This window comes from Saimiri boliviensis, chromosome 2 (genome assembly GCF_048565385.1).
Source record: "Saimiri boliviensis isolate mSaiBol1 chromosome 2, mSaiBol1.pri, whole genome shotgun sequence".
Classification (NCBI taxonomy): Eukaryota; Metazoa; Chordata; class Mammalia; order Primates; family Cebidae; genus Saimiri; species Saimiri boliviensis.
In genome coordinates, this window is record NC_133450.1 from 48407000 (window position 1) to 48428473 (window position 21474).

Here is a 21474-nt window from a genome sequence, read left to right on the forward strand (position 1 = left end):
TAATGCCTTTCTTTGCCTCTTTTGATCTTTGTTGGTTTAAAGTCTGTTTTGTCAGAGAACAGCTTTTTTTTTTTAACTCTCCATTTGCTTGGTAAATCTTCTTCCATCCCTGTATTTTGAGTCTATGTGTGTCTTTGCACGTAAGGTGGGTCTCCTGAATACAGCACACTGATGGGTCTTGACCTTTTATCCAATTTGCCAGTCTTGTCTTTTGATTGGGGAATTTAGTTTGTTTGCATTTAAGGTTAATATTGTTATGTGTGAATTTGATCCTGCCATTTTGACACTAGCTGGTTGTTTTGCCTGTTAGTTGATGCAGTTTCTTCATTGTGTTGATGGTCTTTACAAGTTGGTAGAATTTTGCAGTTGCTGGGACTGGTTGTTTCTTTCCATGTTTAGTGCTTCCTTAAGGAGCTTTTGTAAGGCAGGCCTGGTGGTGATGAAATCTCTCAGCAATTGCTTGCCTGTAAAGGATTTTATTTCTCTTTCACTTATGAAACTTAGTTTGGCTGGATATGAAATTCTGGGTTGAAAGTTCTTTTCTTTAAGGATGTTGAATATTGGTCCCCACTCTCTTCTGTCTTACAGGGTTTCTGCCAAGAGATCCTCTGTGAGTCTGATGGGCTTCCCTTTGTGAGTAACCCAACCTTTCTCTCTGGCTTTCCTTAGCATTTTTTCCTTCATTTCAACCCTGGTGAATCTGATGGTTATGTGCCTTGGGGTTGCTCTTCTTGAGGATTATCTTTGTGGTGTTCTCTGTATTTCCTGGATTTGAATGTTGGCCTGCTTTGCTAGGTCAGGGAAGTTCTCCTGGATAGTGTCCTGAAGAGTGTTTTTCAACTTGGATTTATTCTCCCTATCACATTCAGGTACATGAATCAAACATAGAGAAGGTCTTTTCACATAATCTCATATTTCATGGAGGTGTTCATTTCTTTTCACTCTTGTCTCTAATCTTGCCTTCTCATTTTATTTCATTGAGTTGATCTTCAATCTCTGATATCCTTTTTTCTGCTTTATCAATTTTGGTATTGAAACTTGTGTATACTTTGTGAAATTCTTGTGCTGTGTTTTTCAGCTCCATCAAGTCATTTATGTTCTTCTCTAAGCTGGTTATTCTATTTAGCATTTCATCTAACCCTTTTTCAAGTCTCTTGGTGTCTTTGCATTTGGTTAGAACATGTTTCTTTACCTCAGAGAAGTTTGTTATTACCCACCTTTTGAAATCTGCTTCTGTCAATTGTCAAACTCATTCTCCATCCAGTTTTGTTCCCTTGCTGTTGAGGAGTTGTGATCTCTTGGAGGAGGAGAGGTGTTCTGGTTTTTGGTGATTTCGTCCTTTTTCTTGCTGGTTTCTTCCCATCTTTGTGGATTTGTCTACTTTGGCCTTTGAAGTTGGTGACTTTCAGATGGGGTCTCTGAGTGGAAGTCCTTTCTGTTGATGTTGAAGCTATTTCTCTTTGTTTGTGAGTTTTCCTTCTAACAGCGAGGCCCCTCTCCTGCAGGACTGCTGGAGGTCCACTCCAGACCCTGCTTTCTTGGGAATCACCTAAAGGGGCTGCAGAACAGCAAGGATTGCTGCCTACTCCGGTAGCTTTGTCCCAGAAGGGTATCCACCAGATGTCAGCCAGAGCTTTCCTGTATGAGGTGTCTTTTTGGATATACAGGGGTCAGGGAGCCACTTGAGGAGGCAGTCTGTCCCTTATCAGAGCTCAAGTGTTGTGCTGGGAGCTCTGTTGCTCCTTTTAGAGCTGCTGGGCAGGGACATTTAAGTCTGCTGCAGCAGCACTCACAACTGCCCCTTTTCCCAGGTGCTCTGTCCTGGGAAGGTGGAGTTTTATTTATAAGTCCCTGACATACTGCTGCCTTTTTTCAGAGATGCCCTGCCCAGCAAGGAAGGAGTCTAGTTATAGTCTGCCTGCAGAGGTGCTGCTGAATGCTGCAGGCTCTGTGTAGTTGCTGTGTAAACTTCCTCATGCTTTTGTTTACATGGGTAAGTTTGGAGCTGCCTTGGCAATGGTAGGCGCCCTTTCCCCGACTAAGCTTGACCGTCTTAGATTGAGCTCAAACTGCTGTGCTGGCTGCGAAACTCTCAAGCCAGTTGGTTTCAGTTTGCTGGTCTTTGTGGAGGTGGGATCCATCAGCCAGATCACTTGGCTCCCTGCCTTCAGCTCCTCTTATTTCAGGGGAGTAGGAGGCTCTGTCTCGCAGGTGTTCTAGGCACCAGCCAAAACGGTCACCCAAATTTATGCTAAAAACCTGGTGCTCTGGCTCAAATGGCGGCTCAGGTTTGTGCTGGAAATCTGTGGTGCTTGCTGGCCCAGTGGAAATCTCCTGGTCTGTGGGCTGTTTAGGCCATGGGAGAAGTGCAGTATCTGAAGCAGAGTGCCGGAGTGGCTGGAAAAGTGTCTGATGGCCTCTGTTGGGTAGAAGAGCGGTCCTCTGGCCAATGGCACTTCCTGGGTGAGGCAGCACCCCACCCTGTCTCGGTTTGCCCTCCTTGGGCTACACCTACTGTCCAACCAGACCCATTGAGATGAACCTGGTATCTCAGTTGGATATGCGACAATCACTTGCTTTCTGCATCGCTCTTGCTGGGAACTGTGCTCAGGAGCTCTTCCTATTTGGTCACCTTGGTGGATTCCCTGAAGTTGAAATTCTTAAAATTTAGTAGCATGGGGCTAAAGCTTAGAATGTATGGGCATTACTTTGCACATGTTGATGTTTTGAGGTGGGGGGTCAGGTGCCTATAGGCCAAACCCAGCCTACTACCTGTTTTTTAAATGACCTGGGAGTTAAGAATGGTTTCTGTATTTTTAAAGCACTAAGTAAAAAATAAAAGAATAACTGTATTGGTTTCCTAGGGCCACGTGTAACAAAGTATCACAAATTAGATGACTTCAAGGAACAGAAATTTACTCTCTCACAGTTCTGGGAACTAGAAATCCAAAATTGAGTTAGCAGCAGGGTGATGATTCCCCTGAGATTCTAGGAAGAATCCTTCCTTGACTTTTTCTGGTTTCTGGAGGTGGCAGTCAGTCCTTCACAGTCCTTGGCTTGTAGTTGCATTGCTCCAATTTTGGCTTCCAGCCTCACAGAATGAACTCCTTTCTGTGTCCATGTCTTTGCATGACCTTTTCCTCTTATAAGGATACCACTTGGTTGGGCACAAAGGCTCATACTTGTAATTGCAGCACTTTAGGAGGTATAAGAAATATTGCTTGAGCCCAGGAATTCAAAACTAGCCTGGGCAACATAGCAAGATCCCATTCTTAAAAAAAAGGTAGAAAGAGGATACCAGTCATATTGGATTAGGGCTATCCTAATGGCCTCATCTTAATTTGATTATCTGAAGAGACCTGATTTCCAAATAAGGTCACAGTCACAGATATAGGAGGTTAGAAGTAAAACATATGTTTTTGAGGGGCACAGTTCCACTTATAATAATAATATTTCTGCATGTTCATTTAAATATTATCTACAACTGTTGCTACAATAGCAGAGTTGAGTCATTGCTATATGAACAAATGGACTGCAAAGCTTCAAATATTTACTATGTGGTCCTTTTTAACAAAAGTTTGCTGACACATTCTATGTAACTCATTTTGCAAGGTTTGGAAAACATGCAAATTGGATTCAGCTGCTGCTACTGGAAGGCTCTGTTACTCTCAGATGAAGAAGACCTATTATTGTATGATGCCCAGAGGGACATAGTACAGGAAGGAAATGAGAAGGAGGAAGTTCCTTTATTCTCCTTCTGGCTTTTAATTTCCCTGTGTTGGTGAAGCTTAAGAGGGAAAGGCTAAGTTGGGAAAGCAGAAGTGTGGTTTGTGGAGTCCCAGTTCCAGAAACATAAAGCAGAGAGAAGAATAGCTTTGGAAGCGGTAGACAGTAACTTAATAATTTATACACACACACACACAGACATACACACACACACATACACAGACACCCAGGAAAGAAAAAAATATGCATAGCTACTGTAGTCCTCATTTCCATAACAACTCAAGGTCATAGCTTATATTTATATTATTAATTCTTTTAGAAATATATGGAAACTAAACATATATATTTATATATATGTTTATATAAAGTATATATAAATAAAACCAAACTTAACATTTTGAGATGATTGTAGATTTACCCACAGTTCTAGGAAATAATACAGAGAAATCCCATAAGGCCTTACTTTCCTACAATCCTGTCTTACAGAACTGTAGTACAGTATCACGACGAAGATATTGATATTGATACAGCCAAGATGTGGAGAATTTTCATCACAAAGATTCTTGTAGCATTCTTTTATAGCATTCTTCCTTTTTTCTCACCAATTCTCAACCTCATTCTTAGCCCCAGACAATCACTAACCTGTTCTCCATTTCTATTATTTTGTTATTTCAAGAATGTTATATAAATGGGCTTAGACAGTACCTGTTCTGGGGATTGGTTTTCTGGGCTCATTATAATTCTCTGGAGATTTCATTCAAGTTGTTGCATGTATCAATAGTTCAATAGTTCACTCTTTTTTTTTTTTTTTTTTTTTGCTGAGTAGTATTGCATGTATGGATGTACCAGATTTTGTATAACTGTTCACTTACAGAAGGACATCTGGGCTATACTTAGTTTTAGGCTATCACAAATAAAGTTGCCGAGGCCAGATTGGTTGTGGAGACCCCAACCCAGGCGGTACTGAAGGAATTAAGAAACAGGCACAGAGACAGAGTGCAAGAGGTGGGCCGACGGGGAGCTACAGCATTCCCAGCTGAGAGCCTGGAACAGAGTTTGACCCACACATTTATTGACAGCAAGCAAGTGATAATCATCATTCAACTAAAAGCATTCTTCACAGAGAACAAAACATTCTTTACTAGTGGTGAGAAACAGGCTCTGGCATGTATCTACTGCAGCTGGAACATGTCATTAAGGCACAGGTTGCTATTGTTGTGGTTCAGGAACTCCTTAAGCAGTCTTCTGCCCTGGGGCAGGTCAGGTAATTCTTGCCCTCGCTCCAGTAAACCAATAACCTCCAGCAATGTGCATCACTGCCATCACAAGTGTGTCACAGTGCTATGAATATTTTGTTTGTGGCCAGTTTCTTTAAGGCCTGTTTATGCCAGGCTTCAGACCTGTTCCTAGCATAAAGCAGCTGAAAACATCCATGTATAGGTTTTTTAGGGATGGAAGTTTTTTTTCCCCCCCATACTCTGGTTAAATGCTGGAGAGTGCAATTCCTGGGTTGTATGACAGTTGCACATTTAGTGTTTTAAGAAGCTGCCAAAATAATCCCCAGAGTGTCTGTGGCACTTTACGTTCCTACCAGCGATGTGTGAGTAATCCAGTTTCCACACTTCCTTGGCAGCATTTAGTGTTGTCACAATTTTTGTTTTAGCCATTCTAATAGGTATGTAATGATATCTCACTGTAGTTTTAATTTACATTTCCCTGACAGTTAACGATGTGAAATGTCTTATAATGTACTTATTTGCCATCTGTATACCTTCTTCATTAGTGTATCTGTCTATGTCTTTTGCTCATTTTCTAATTGGATTTTTTGTTAAGTCTTTAGAATAGTTTATGTATTCTAGATCCTAGTCCTTTACCAGATACATGTTTTGCAAATATTTTCTCCTAATCTGAAGCTTGTCTCTTCATTCTTTCAATAGAATCTTTCACGGAGCAAAAGTTTTAAATTTTGATGGAATCCAATTTATCAGTGTTTTCTTTTATGGATCATGGTTTTGGTGTCAAATCTAAAAATTCTTTACCTAGTCTTAGATTCTGAGCAGTTATCTTTATTTCTAAAAGTTTTATAGTTTAAAATTTTCACTTAAATCTTTAATACTCTTTTTTTTTTTTTTTTTTTTGAGACAGGGTCTCGCACCCAGGCTGGGGTGCAGCCTCGACTTCCTGCACTGAAGCCATCCTCCCACCGCGGCCTTCTGAGTAGCTGGGACCACAGACACATGCCACAACGGTTGGTTAATTTTTTTGTATTTTTTTAAGAGATGAGGTTTCACTATGTTGCTCAGGCTAATACTTTTTGAGTTAATTTTAATTTAATGTGTGAAGCTTAGGCCCACGTTCTTCCTTTTGGCTTATGGAGGTCCAGTTGTTTCAACACCATTGGTGAAAAGTTATCATTCTTCCATTGAATTGCTTTTGCATCTCAGTGAAAAATAAACTAGACATATTTGTATGGGTCGATTTTGGGTTCTCCATTATGTTCCATTGAGTTGTGTGTCTGTTTTATCACCAGTGCTATATAGTCTTGATTGCTGTAGCTATATAATTTGAAATAAAGTAGTTCTTCTTGCTTTATTCTTTATCAAAATGGTTTTATCTATTTTAGTTCCTTTGCCTTATCATATAAATTTTATAATAATCTTGTCTATATCTACAAATCATGTTGCTGTAATTTTGGTAGAAATTGCATTAGACCTGTATGTTGAGAAGGCTGTGAGTCAGGTTAGCAGTTTGCAGAACCAATTTGCAAAACCGATTTGCAGAACCAATTTGTGATCCTCCCCATTGTTTATTTGCATACATTAATATTCACTGACACACATGCCAGAGTGTGCATGCATGTGCATGCATGTGGGTATGTAAAGAAAAAGGGGAGGGGGATCTTCTTCCTTCTCCCGATTTAGCGTCATATGAGGTATAAGCAGCTCACTGAGGGTTTGGGGCATGGGTGAAAAATTTGCCAAATAAAATATTTAGATACAACCATTAAGATATGGTCAATTTGGCTGAGGTATTTTGATGTAGCCCATTTAAAACAGAGTATCACCGTTGTATTGCCAACTTATATTAGCAACAAATATCCCTGTGTCATTTCTAACCCCCATTCACATCATGGAAGATTTTCATTTTCACTTGTGTTTATTTTTATATTGGCCCAGATTTTCATTCTATATATAAAGTTTTAAAATTAATTCTTTAAAAATTTGAATAGGTAATGAATGGATATATTCAAAATTTAAAAGATGTAATGCATTCATGAAATACAATCACAAAAATATCAAAACAATATATGAAAAAAATGAACCTTATATTCTTATATCCACACTATCCATAACCATTTAATTCTACTCCACCCATAACAGGTAACCACTTTTTAATTTGTTCATCATTCCAGGGAATAACTTGCATATATTTTTATATATACACTTGATTATTTAAAATACTATCATTAAAAATGTAAATAAATTTTGACTTTGGATTTGTTACTTTGTCTGACAGTAGATATGTCCTACGATCTCAGTTTGTTCCATTAAAAAAATAAAATTTGTAATAATATATATTGAGAGAGAATACACTCAATTTTAAAAATTTTTGTCAAAACTTAAACCTTGACAAGTTTTTCCCTCATTTTCTTGCATTTTATAAAACAGTATTATTAGATAAATCTTTAATTTTAAAGCCTGAAGATTCTTTATAAATCATATAATCTTATTAAAGACGTTTTGAGACCAAGAGCAGAGAAGGAGCTTGTTCAGGACCACGGGGTCAATTTGTGGCAGGGCTGGGGGTGGATCAGAGGCCCAGTCCAGCGCTGCTCTCCTCCCACACTCCTGAACACAGCCACTGCTGTGAGATGACTCAGATTTATTGTTACTATGGCTCAAATCCACTGGAAAAATGTTTCTGCCATTCATCTAAATCCTCTGCTAGTCAGGCAGTTTATCCTTTATAAATGAGGATTTCTTCTTTTTTGCTGACAGTTTCATGATTTTAGTTGTTTCTGCTCTCTTAGAATTTTCCCAGTTCAATGATTAATCCTCTGATCTGAGCCCATTAAGATTGGAGTAATATCTTGCCAACTAGAACGAGCAAGTGAATAACTGAAATTTTTATTAAGGATGAAATTTCTTTATTTATTATATATGATGCTTTCAACTTTCTGAGCCTTTCTTGTCAAATGCACTCTTTCTCATTATCTCCTTTATAAAATGTTTAATTTTAATGATCAGTCTTCTGTTTTTATGCAGGAGAATGTTAGCCTGATCTGCAATCAATTAATACCGTTTCAAGTTGGGTTTGACTTCTATTAATGTAGTAGTCTGACCCCTAGTGGTTATAAGGAATATCTGCACTATTTATTGTCAGCAAATTTTGACTGGATTTTCTGAAAAGTGAATATCAGACAATGAATTTCTCCTTTAAAATAAAAATGGGAGAAGAATTTTGAGTTCAGAGAAGAAATAATAATAGGAAAGTTCAGGTAAAATCGTGCTTCTATAAGAATAATTTCCAAGTCAGTATTTCTAACGACTTTTTAGTATTCTGTGATCAGGCTGGACTTAGAAACACACTAATGTTCCCAGGAATTCATTCCATGTTATTTATTGGAAACAAAAGCTTGTTTCCTCCCCCCAACAAATTAATGTTTTGTTATTGTCCCAGCATGCCCTTTCTAGTCTGCTGTAGAACTGGGATCAAATATGGAGCTGGATGACATTTGTGGTCTGAAGATCAGAGAGCCAGAAAGAATTGGCCACAAAGTGAAGTCACAAAGTGAAATTATCAGCAAATCTAAGTGAACTCTGTCTTTCATGAGGTCCTGAGGTCTAGGAGGGCCTGAATCAAAGCAGGAGAGTACAGCCTGCCCTTGATTCTTGGGAGCTGGGAGACAAAGTCGTGCTGCAGGAGGGAAGGAGGAGGGTCTCAAGAGTGTAGGTCCAGGAAGGAACAAACTGTAAAAGCTATAAATGCAGTATGTGTTCACTGTAAAATAGTCCAAACAGAAGGATATGAAGTAAAAGGTAAAAATTCCTTCTTCCTTTCTAGCCTGAGTTCTGCCAAAACCATAGCCTAGAACTATCTACTTAGACATGTAACCACCAGACATTTTTATGTGTGTGTCTGTGTGTGTGTGTACACACACAGACACACACACACACACACATTTTTCATGGGTTCATACTATACATATTGTTCTATAACTAGATTTTTTTTCACTTAATAAATTATCTTTGACATCTTTCCAAGTCAGTATTTTCTTACTGTCTGCCTATCTACCGTTTTGATACAAGAATGTGGGCTAATTTAATTATCCTCGGGTAATTTACATGTAGATGTTTTAAAAAATTTTCTGCTACTGTAAATAGTGTTTTAATAAACATCCCAGAGCATATAATTACAGACCTATACAAGTATACATATGGGGTAAATGCCATTAAAATAAAATTTTAGGTCTAAGCTTATGCATAATTACCATCTTGACAGTTACTAACAGCACATTTTGAAACTGATATTGTCCCACCTGCCTTTCTCCACTTATTTCTTCTTCCTGGTGCCCATTCCCAGGCCCTGATGGCTTTATGTTTCTCTTTCCCTTAGTCAGCCCTGCCCTTTGCCCTTTATACACATCTAACCTTTTCTTTTGTGAAAAAAATGGAGTCTTCTCCTGTGAATTCTCTCAACTCCTTTTGCTCTGTGTAGACGTGCTGACACCTTTTACTCTCCCTCTCTCTTTATGTCTCTCAGACAGCTGAGGAAGAAGCACCCTTCCAGCCTCCACCTGTTTACTTTTGACACATCCCTTTTTATACTTTCTGAACCTTTCTCCCATCAGGTATCCCTTTACTTAATGCTTCTTTAATCTCTCCCTTTGCCTGGCTTATAAAATGGTATTCTATATTCTTTAAACCATGTTTTCCATAGTCTGTCTTCTAAACACTACTTTTAGGAGGTACTCAGTGGAAAAAAGAATTATTTTGTCAAATAAATTTGAGCCATTCATATACTGTTAACTTTCTTTTAAATATTTAGAACTCACAGTAGCTTGTTAAAGGTGCTGAGAAGTTCTGCAATAATGAAAAGAAATCTGTTTACCTTTGCTTACTCAGTATATCCCTAAATTATTTTACCATAAAACCGACCCTTTTTTATCTTCTGCAATGTTTTGTAGTATCTGTAGACACCTTTTGGGAAATGTTTCTTATCTCTGGGACTCTGCCAAATTTTATCTTTTTTTCCTTCTAAAACTAAGTGTTTTTTTTCTATTTTTTAAATTAAAAAATTTGTAAATGGATAATCATACATATTTATGGGATATGAAGTGATATGACAATACATACAATGTATAATAAGGTTGCGGTGATTAGCATATTCATCATATCAAATATTTATCATTGCTTGGGTTAGAAGCATTCAGTATCCTCCTTCTAGCTATTTCAATCTTTATATTATTATTAACTATAGGTATTCTACAGTGCTAGAGAATACTAGAACTTAGTCTTCCTGTCTAGCTATAATATTGTATCCTTTGACAAATCTATTCCTACCCCAATTCCTTTCCTCCTATCCTTCTCAGCCTCTGTTGTCCTCTGTTCTACTTTGTATTTTCTATGAGGTCAACTTTTCTTTAGCTTCCACATATGAATTAAGCAGTGTTTAACTTTCTGCTCCTGGCTTATTTCACTTAACATAATGTCCTCCAGTTCCATCCATAAAATGTTATATATATATACATGGTGTGGTTTGACCATGTCCCCATTCAAAGCTCAACTTGAATTGTATCTCCCAGAACTTCCACATGTTGTGAGAGGAACCCCGGGAGAGATAACTGAATCATGGGGGGCAGTCTTTCCTTGCTATTCTCGTGATAGAGAATAAGTCTTACAAAATCTGATAGGTTTGTCAAGGGTTTCCATTTTTGCTTCCTCCTCATTTTCTCTTGCCACTGCCATGTAAGAAGAGCCTTTTGCCTCCTGCCATGATTCTGAGGCCTCCCCAGCCATGTGGAACTGTTAGGTCCAATTAAACTTTTTTTTTTTTAATGGCTAATAGTATTCTATTGTGTGTATATATCACATTTTCTTTATCCAGTCATCTGTTGTTAAACCCTAGGTTGATTCCTTTTTCTACCTGATCAGTTGGAAGAAAAATTTTTTAGAAAAAAAGAAAAAAAACAAACCATAGGTTGATTCCATATCTTGGCTATTGTGAATAGTGCTGTAATAAAACTGGGAGTGCAGAGGTCTCGTTGTTACACCGACTTTCTTTCCTTTGTATAAATGCCCTGGAAGTGGGATTGCTGGATTATGTGGTAGCCCTATTTGCAGTTTTTTGAGGAACTGCATATTGTTTTCTGCAGTGGCTTTGCTAGTTTAAGTCCTACCAACCACATAGAAGTGTTTCTGCTTCTCTGCATCCTTGCCAGCTGTCATTAGTTTTTATCTATTTGGTAACAGGGGCTGAGATAACACCTCATTGTGGTTTTGATTTTCATTTCTCTACTGATTAGTGATGTTGAGCATTTTAAAAATATATTTCTTGGCCATTTGTATGTCTTTTAAGTTAAAATTTTGTAAAGCCTAGAGTAGAGCATTTATTTGCACTTAAAAATACACTGCTTGTTTCCAGACAACCCATTGCAACGTGGTCTCTACCTTGACCATTCTACTGAAGTCCACTGAACCTGTTCTGATTCTGGGTTCCTAATTGCTAAATTGGGGGGGCTTTCTCTCAGTCCTCCTCTTAAATTTCTTGCTAAGGTAACAAGTATATTTTGTTACCAAAGTTTCTGATTTAACTGCAAAAAACCATTTCTAATGGATACATATAGATCTTGAAACTTCCTCCCTTTCCTCACTTCGGAACCAGGTGCTCTTCAAGAGCACCAGCACGTTTTGAAATTCTCTTCTCACAGCAGACAAGGATTCTGACAGTCCAGAAAAGACTGCTAGTTGAGAGAAACTTCAGCATTTCCTCTCAACTAGCAGAGTTCTTCTAAACTTACAAAGAAATTTCCTCCTGTGTGCCCTTCTTTCACACAGGAGAAGTAGTGAGAATTTCTTTGTAAGTTGAACACTTTCTAAATAGTTCTAAAAAGAAGATGCAGAACTCACATACCAGTTCAAGAATCTTTCATCTGACTGGAAGGTAAAATTGAAAATCCAGACCCTGTGTGGAATAATGGCAGTGGGTAATTACCCAAATATTTATATTGTTCAACATTTGTCTTTTTTTTTAAAGATATTTTCTATAGCTATTGTGTGGAGAAAGAGTTAAGTCATTTGTTCATGTAGACTAGATTTTAATTGTAGAATAACTTACATTATTTTTGAGTTGGCATGATGCCATCATTTCCTAGTCTGTTTACAGGGTCCTGCCTTCCTAAAAATGTTTCTGACATTTCTATCTTGGTTCAAATGAATATTTTCAACACAACAATTGATTACGGAAGTCAGGGTATGCCAGACCTTGACTGCTTATTTATGAGAAAGAGAAGTCATAGGGCCAGATAATATCAGTTATCACACGTCAGAGCCAGCCTAACACATGAGTTAGAGAGAGTTGAAGGTCTGAGGAGTCCCGTGTGAAAGGTGAAACCAGAGTAAATGAAGAAAAGAAAATTGTAAAAATTGATGGTCATGTATGGAGGTGCAATGCCTATATTCACATTTGATAAAACTGTCCCAGACCCAACCCCTCAGATGGAGGGTGAGCAGCTCTTCCTTCCCCTCACTTGCTGCTTGACTGGGAGAGAATGCTTTATTATGCCGATCCCTGGATAGGATTAAAATTATTTTTGCAAATTTTAATAATTTCATGACATTCTCTGAGATGACAATCCTCATTTTTGAATCTTCTGTGTTTTTTGAAGCCCTATGCCTAGAGCATGGTGCTGGTTTCTGATGGGCAGGTATCTTCCTCTTTGTTTTATACCCACAAATAAGAAGTGAGGGTGCCCTTTGGTGCAAAATCATGGCAGAGTTGGGAATCTAGTAGGTACTTGAGGCTTCTGGGTTGGGTACTCACCACTCAAATGTAGTGGCTGGAAGACACTGCTCCCTAATGCTATATGTGCAGAAGTTATTTTCTGAAAAGGAAATGTGAGGCTGTGCTAAGGCGAAGACACGTAAATTCAATTTCTCTTTTCTCCTTAGTCCCCCCACCTTCCCTTTAATAGTTGCAATCCTATTACTGATTATCTGGTGGTAGGGGACATCCAGCATTAAGAAAAAATGTCATTAAAGAAAATGGTAGCCTTTAAAGGGCTTTTTATTGGTTTTCAATGGGTTTAACTGTTATCCTCAGGCTTTTGTACAACAGTATCTCTTCCTACTGAAAATGGATTGCATTTAACTGACACAAGAACAGAAAGCCAAATACCACATGTTCTCACTCATAGGTGGGTGTTGAACAATGAGAACACATGGACTCAGGGAGAGGAGCATCACATACTGGGGACAGTTGGGGGGGTAGGGGAGAGACAGCAGTGGGTGGGGAGGGATAACATGGGGAGAAATGCCAGATACAGTATGCACCTAAAGTAAAATAAAAATATAAAAAAAGAAAATTTAAATATAACTTTAAAAAAAGAAAATGGATTGCATTTTTGTTTTTAAGCTGAATGTGCCTAGTGCAAGGAAACTACTAAGATCACTCTTGAGATAACAAATTGAGGGTATTATTGTAAAACCCATACTTACAGGGTAGTTTGGATACTTACAAGGACCAAAGGAAGGTATAAGAAAATGAAAAGGAAAAAAAAAGAGGAAGTAAATAAGAACTGAGACAAAGAAAGGGTGCTATGAGGCAAAGATGAATAGACCAATGGCTCATTATTAGATATGGAAAAGAATGACCTTGCTGAGACTCTGAGAGGCTACCTATGCCATAAGTTTCCCTCCACCACCAGTAAGCTCTAGGAGAAGATAAACCTAACTGCATAAGTGCTCATGAGTGGTGGGAATAACAAACAGAAAAACCCCACTGTTGCCTGAGTTCAAAACAGCTTCACCCTGAGATAATCTTATAAAAGTGTAATGGAAAAGGTAACGTATTTCTCTACTAACAGGAGAGAATGATAAGCCACACACATTGCAGGGCTAATGGTCAATGATCCCAAATGAGCACCTGTAAGGAGGCAGAGGCCCAAGACCAGCATTTCTAGAAGATCCCAGACCTGAGCTGTTAGCTGCTCTCATGGTGTTTGGTGATCTCTTCTCTTACTGATCCCTCCCTCCCTTGGAGACTCTGAAAAAGTGATTTTATCAAGGGTCCAATCCTGGTGAGGTTTGGGGGCCATTTAAATGGTACATGTGGGTACTTCTAGAACTTTTTCAACTATTTGGAGATAGAAGGTCCTATATAAAAAAGTTGGAACATTTTGCTCCTCAGTTGAGACCTTAAAACACTGAGATTGAAATGATTCTTGTACACATAACTCTGCTATATTCCTCACATATGCAACCTGAATCCTAAGCACACTACAGATGATTTTGCTGTACACTAAAGTGTAGTAATTATTAGCTAGGGTTGGTCAAGCCCAACTTGATGATCTCTGAGCATTGCTTTCTCAATTGTAACTTTCAAAGAATTGTTAAAAGAACCTGCCCATCTCTTATTTGTGGAAGCAGGAGTCATTAGAATAGGGAGCTTAGAGATCATAGTCCAATAACATTAGTTTACAGGCAACACCACCAAGGTTCATAGAACTCAATTACCTACTCCAAGTTTGTATGTTAGAGTGGAAGACGGAAGAGAATAGGTTCAAGTGGGAGTAATGGCGCATTCCCAGTGTGTGATAAAAATAGTAATTAGTCCTGGCTCTATCTACTAGGTGGATCTTGAGCCACTGATTTTTCTATTATTTTGTCCTAGCACTGAACCTCAATCTCTCTTTAAAATAATTTCAGTATTTATTTTAGATTTAAGAGGTATACATGCAGGATTATTACCTGGTTATATTGTGTGTTGCTGAGGTTTGGGTTGTGAGTGATCCCATCAATCAAGTACTGAGCACACAATAATTATTCAACCCTTGTCTGCCTTCTTTCCTCCCCTTTATCAGCCTCCAGTTTCTACTGCTGCCATCTTTATGTCCACGAGTACCCAATGTTTAGCTCCTACTTATAAGTGAGAACATGTTGGATTTGGTTTTCTATTCCTGTGTTAATTCACTTAGCATAATGGTCTTCAGCTGCATCCATGTTGCTTCAAAGGACATAATTTCACTCTTTTATGGCTGCATGGTATTCTGTGATGTATGTGTACCACCTTTTCTTTATCCAATCCACCGTGGATGGACACATAGATTGATTCCATGTCCTTGCTATTGTGCATAGTACTGCAATGAACATCCAAGCGTATGTGACTTTTTGGTAGAATGACTTATTTTCTTTTGGATATATACCCAGTAATTGCGTTGCTGGGTTAAATGGCAGTTCTATTTTAATTTCTTTGAGAAGTCTTCAAACTGTGGCTGAACAAATTTGCATTCCTACCAGCAGTGTTTAAGTGTTCCCTTTTCCCAGCAACCTTACCAGTACCTGCTATTTTTTGACTTTTTAGTAATAGCCATTCTGACTTGTGTGAGATGGGGTATCTCACTGTGATTTTGATTTGCATTTCTCTGATGATTAGTGATGTGGAGTATTTTTCTGTACGTTTGTTGGCTAACATGTATGTCTTCTTTTGAGAAATGTCTGTTCATGTCTTTTGCCCATTTGTAAAAATGGTTTATTTTTTCTCGTTCAATTGTTTCAGTTCCTCTTCCATTCTTTAGGTTTTCTTTTACCCTATTGATAGTTTCTTTTGCTGTACACAAGCTGTTTAGTTTAATTAGGTCCCACTTACCAATTTTTGTTTTTGTTATAATTGCTTTTGAGGACTTAGTCATAAATTATTTCCCAAGGCCAATGACTAGAAAGATGTTTCCTAGGTTTTCTTTTGGGATTCTTATAGTTTGAGGTCTTACATTTAAATCTTGAATCCATCTTGGGTTAATATTTGTATCTGGTAAAAGACAAATGTCGAATTTCATTTTTATGCATATGGTTAGCCATCTGTCTCAGCACCATTTATGAAATAGGTTGTCTTTTCTGAATCTTTGTCAAAGATCAGATGGTTGCGGGTATGGCTTTATTTCTGGACTATTTTATTCTATTGGTCTATATGTCTGTCTTTAAAAACAAACAAACAAACAAACAAACAAAAACCCAGTACCATGCTGTTTTGGTTACCGTAGCCTTATAGTATAGTTTAAATTTGGACAATGTGATGCCTCTGGCTTTGTTCTTTTTGCTTAGGATTTCTTTGTTTATTTAGGCTCCTTTTTTGTTAACCTCTCTCTTAATCAGACTTTCTTAAATAGATAATTGAGCAACTACATGAATAATCAGGTATATGCTAGTGACTGATGATGTGTATCATTGGCTCGGGATTTAACAATTTCTCTTTCCTGATAACTCCAAGTAATTTAGCTACTTTTTCTCATGGGTACTGGAGAGGTATGTCATGACTAGAGAAAATAATGTGAAATTTGGAGTCAGTGGTCCTAAGTTTAAGTCCTCATTAGCAATCTGCAAATGTAATATGTTGCTGCTGCTGCTGCTGTTGTTTTTGTTATTGTTAATAATATCAAAATAATATCTGAGTGACCTTGGGAGAGTTATATCTCTAAATTTTAATTGCTTTTTGTTAAAATTTAAAAATTCCTGGATTTATTGTAAGAATTAATGGAAAAATGTTGATGGAATACATAGAAAAGTTAAAAGCACATATAAGTTATGCTATTATTATCACTTTAATATTACTAAAAGTAACAAATATGCTACTGAAACTTAAAAAAAAAACATTGATTTTATAATTTTTTCCATGAAGGATTTGTGCTTCAAAGGGCATAATAAAAGAAAAATACAGAAATATCAGTATCAGGAAAAAAAGAAGAATATAAAGGTTGGCAGAGTATAGCTTTCTTCATGGAGTAGTAAATAGGGACATATGTAGGCATTACTTTCATTATACTCTTCAAATCTTTTTTCAGACGGCTGCTACCCCTGAAGAGAGATGTTTTAGATGCTTAAATGAGGAATACTTGATTGTAATTGGGGTGAACTCCACTGTACACCCAAGGCTGAGGAGTCTCATGGCTTTGATTTGCCTTTCATTACTTTTTGTGTCTCTAGTTGGAAGGATGGTGCTGGATGATATTTTAATGAACATGTAACCAAAATCACATTTTCAAAAGTCTTCAGACAATCAGGAGAGTACATGAGAAATATCTAATAAAAATCTGCTAGGGGATACAGAGTGAGAAGCATATAAAAACAACCTTGTGAATATGTACATAAACGAGAGGTTAGTAAAAGGTGACTGTGGGTGGAGTTGGTTCACATTGAGATCAGTTCTTCGAAATGGACATTCTTTCACTGCAATCAGAGCTGATTAAAAATGATAAAACAATAACGTGTTGTCTTTAACACAAGATAATTAGGCTGAATCTCTAGGATACATACACACAGCTCATCGATGCTCAGCTTTCAGTCTCCTAGCTAAAATAAACGAAAATAGACAGTGTGAAGTTTAGACAGAGTAAAGATAATAATTGGAGTTTGAAATGAGGTAGAGTTGACAGTGAGAGCTATTTTGAACATGAAGTGAGTTGACTAACTACTAGATGAAGAGATAGAAGGGAAAGGAAGGAAAAATAAGAGGAAGGGTCCATGATTAAGGGTGGATTAAATGAAGAAAGAGATTCAGTGTCTTTACTGGGGATGCAGACAGATAAATAGGACCTTTTACTCGACTTCCCTCCTGGTTTTGACAGTCTGTGGTTAAACGTTTGGAGGGTGGGCTTTTGGGTTATGTATTATGATATGTAAGTGGAAAATCTCCCATCAGCCTTAATGTGGGGTCAGTAATCATCCTGATAATTAATAACATCAGATGATGGATTTGGATACTATTTGCAGACTTTTAACACTAGAAGAGAGGGGAAAAGCTAGCTACTGGAAGAAGGCAGGAAGAAAGAAAAGCATAAAAGTAAGAGGAGAGAGTGTTTCACCTGATATGGCTCTGTGCTTTAGGGTGGGGGCTTCAAACTCTGAGCATGTGGGTTCAGTAGGTCTGTGGGAGCCTGAGAATTTGCATTTCTAATAAGTTTCTGGGTGATGTTGATGCAGTTGGCTTGGAGACTACACTTTGAGATTCACTGCTATAAGGATTTATGGGAAGAGACTAGGAAAGATATTTACCAATTTCTGATATTGACTCTAATTTTTTCTTTTCAGTTTGTTGACCAATTTAAAAGTGAATTTTAGATTATTGTTAAAGGCTGTAAACTACATGTTAAGAGCCTTGAAAACAAACAGGAAGGATTAGACATCGTTATGCATACACACTGAGAACCTGAGCAATAGTTAGGGTGAATGACTGGGCTGCTCTACTGTCAGGTTGTGCATGGTATTAAGTGAGATTATGCATAGCCATAGTGCAAGTGACTTCTAATGTCCTAAGAGAATGGTGTATGTGGGGAAGAAAAGTACACATTACTTCATAAAAAGCCTGAGTGTACTGTCAAAATTTTAAGCATTGTCTTCTCCTCTTTCTGGTATAGCAGTAGAATTTGTTCTGAATGCTTTCAGCTCTCAACAATTAATAAAAATCCTTACTAACAGCAGATTAATAAAAAAAATTTATTTTCATCTCATAACAAGAAGTCTGTAAGTAGGTGGCTGTTCGGGTTGGTTCAGGGGCTTAGTGAAATCAGAATTGCTTTCTTTACAATTCTCTTGACCTTTTCCTGTGGTTAATACCCATGTTGTTTATGGCCTAGCATATGAACTCTCCTTGAAAATGTTCCATGTGTACTAGAGAAGAATATATTCTGCTTTTATTGGGTGAATGTTCTATGGATGTCTGTTAGTTCTATGTGTCTCTGACTGGCAGCGAGGTAGAGAAGAATTTTGGTCTCAGCTGCACATGCCTGCAGTAGAGCATCCATCATATTGATCTGGGGCCTGGGGGAAGTGAGGGTATATGAGCAAATACATGGCTCAGTTGCCCCAGGCTCTTGATGTCCTTCATGAGATTTAGTAGATTTTCTCTAATAAATGTTTTCCATTTGCCGTATGCCTTAGGATAATTTCTAGGGGTTATTATTTTTTATATCATTTTCAGCAGTTGAATGATTGGGCCACTGACTGGCAAGAGGGTCCACACTTCTCACACCACCACTCTGGGCGTTGGTTTCTCTTGTGTTTGTATATTTTTAATCCTAGGGCTATTTTCTGCTCTTTTACATTGATTAAGTAAATTAGAGCCAGATCAGTGAAATCACAGATAGTAGGTTAATTACCTTAAGTTGGTGAGAAAAGCCAACTTTCAAGACAAATATTGTTTAAAGAAAGAGTTAATAAGTTCTTTTAACAAATATAGTTTCTGATAATAAACATTTATAGTTTCAAGGTTATAAATTAATGACTCCTGTAGTTTTTAAAAGAAACATTTCACTTTTTTCCCTTGGGTAAACAGATTTAGGAAACGATGAACTTTATGGTTACAAGATCTTGAAAAAAATGTAACTTTCACTGAAAATTTGAGGCAACTAATATGTGAATAGCACTAACATTCCCCTTATTTTTCATTTCAACAAAGATAATTTGTAATCTTCTGCTTTACATTCTCAAAAACCCTATTTCAACAGCTTTTTACATAAAATTTCCAGTAGTTGCTATTGAAACACATGACCTCTGAGTTTAATCAAGGCTGAGTAAAAAAAATTGAGTGCAGTAATTTATTTTTTGAGCTGATTTTGGAGAATGGAAATGACATAAATGGAAGTAATATATTTGAATATAATTCTTGGGGAAATTTTATATTCAAACACCAATTTCATTAAGTGTAGTGACACAATGAATCTCTACATATCCCTGCTGCATGAGATTTTCCAAAGAGAATTCTGTTGCAACCAACAGACTTGCAGCCAATATCCAAGCAGTGCTTGGATCAACTAGGGGATGACGATAACTAGTCCTGTAATGTTGTAATGTTATTTAATATGTTATAAACCTGTATGCTGATGTAGGCTAGAATGATGACTATGACCAGGGGAAGAGATGAATGCAATTAACTTTCATTGTTTGGAGATAGCTTACAGGTGTTGCCAGATAATATACTGCAGAGCACCGAGTTTATATCTTTTACTGCACAGGTACTCCACAGGTTGGTATTTGGCCTCTAACTTCTCCTGCCCCCATGAGATTTGTTCCATTTACTGAGCAGGCCAAACATGGGAGAGCTGGACTGTAGAGTTGATAGGCACCTTCTTGGTCACCTCAGAAACAGAAGGCGAGGTGAGACTAAAGTTTACAAATAGCACAGCTGTGCCTTACAAATAGACGAGTGTGCACACATTCGTCCTCCCTCATGAATGGGATTTCTGATGAAGTAAAATTGGGGTTTCAAAGCAATGTGGTAGTCCTTGGGTTAAGGTTCGGCAATTCCATTTCATTCTTGATAGTTCAGCCTGTCCAGTTGTCATAATAAATAATAAAACTCTTGGCTCCTATACGAAGATGGGTGGAGAAACATTAAATCATTGCCACTTCTTTTCAGTCTACATTCTTTTTCAGCTTTTCACATCTAAGCAGTGTATTCAGAGTTGGAAAAGAAGCTGATTTCTCTGCATTTAATAGAGCCATTTGCTTAAATATCTGATAACTGTTAATAGAAACAGGCATTGAAGGCTAGTCACTTTTCTGGAGAAAAATGGCATCTCTCTGTCCCTTGGTGACCTCAATCCACATTTTAATTTTTGTGGGTACAGAATAGGGTTATACACGTCTACTGTGGTACATGAGATGTTTTGATACAGGAATGCAATGCATAACAATCACAGCATGGGAAATGGGCATCTGTTGTCTCAAGTATTTATCCTTTGTGTTACAAACAATCCAGTTATACTCTTTTAGTTATTTTAAAGTATACGATTAAGTTATGATTGACTATAGTGACTCTGTTGTACTATCAAATACCAGATCTTATTTATTCTCTTTACTATTTTTTCATTTTGTAGCCATTAAGCATCCCACTTCCCCTCCACCTCCCCCTAACCTCCCCACTACCCTTCCCAGTATCTGGTAATCATCCTTCTACTCTCTATCTACAGGAGTTCAATTGCTTTAATTTTTAGAGCCCACAAATAAGTGAGAAACATGCAATGCTTGTCTTTCTGTGCCTGACTTATTTCACTTAGCAAGAAAACCTCCAATTCCATCCATGTTGTTGCAAATGATAGCATCTCATTCTTTTCTATGGCTGAATAGTACTCCATTTTGTTTCTGTACCACACTTTCTTTCTCCATTCCTCCGTTGATGGACACTGGGGTTGCTTCCAAATCTTAGCTATTGTGAACAGTGCTGTAACAAGCATGGGAGTGCAGATATGGCTTTGATAGACTGATTTCCATGCTTTTGGGTATATCCGGCAGTGGGATTGCTGGATCATGTGATAGCTGTATTTCTAGTTTTCTTTCTTTCTTTTTTTTTGGAGAAAGAGTCTCACTCTGTCACCAGACACCAGGCTGGAGTGCAGTGGTACAATCTTGGCTCACTGCAACCCCCATCTCCCGGGTTCAAGCAATTCTCCTGCCTCAGCCTCCTGAGTAACTGGGACTACAGGTGCACACTACCACGCCTCACTAATTTTTGTATTTTTAGTAGAGATGGGGTTTCACC

General features: G+C 37.7%; 1 long non-coding RNA gene across 1 annotated transcript in view; it reads right to left on the reverse strand.

Moving 5' to 3' along the window:
* LOC141582625 (uncharacterized) overlaps positions 1-13517 on the reverse strand; it is a 32547-nt gene extending 19030 nt beyond the window's left edge. The window contains exons 1-2 of the long non-coding RNA XR_012515510.1: positions 13443-13517; positions 12769-12829 (exon numbers count right to left, since the gene is read on the reverse strand). This is a non-coding gene — a long non-coding RNA (uncharacterized LOC141582625). The remainder of the gene's footprint in view (positions 1-12768; positions 12830-13442) is intronic.
* Positions 13518-21474: the final 7957 nt, after the last annotated feature.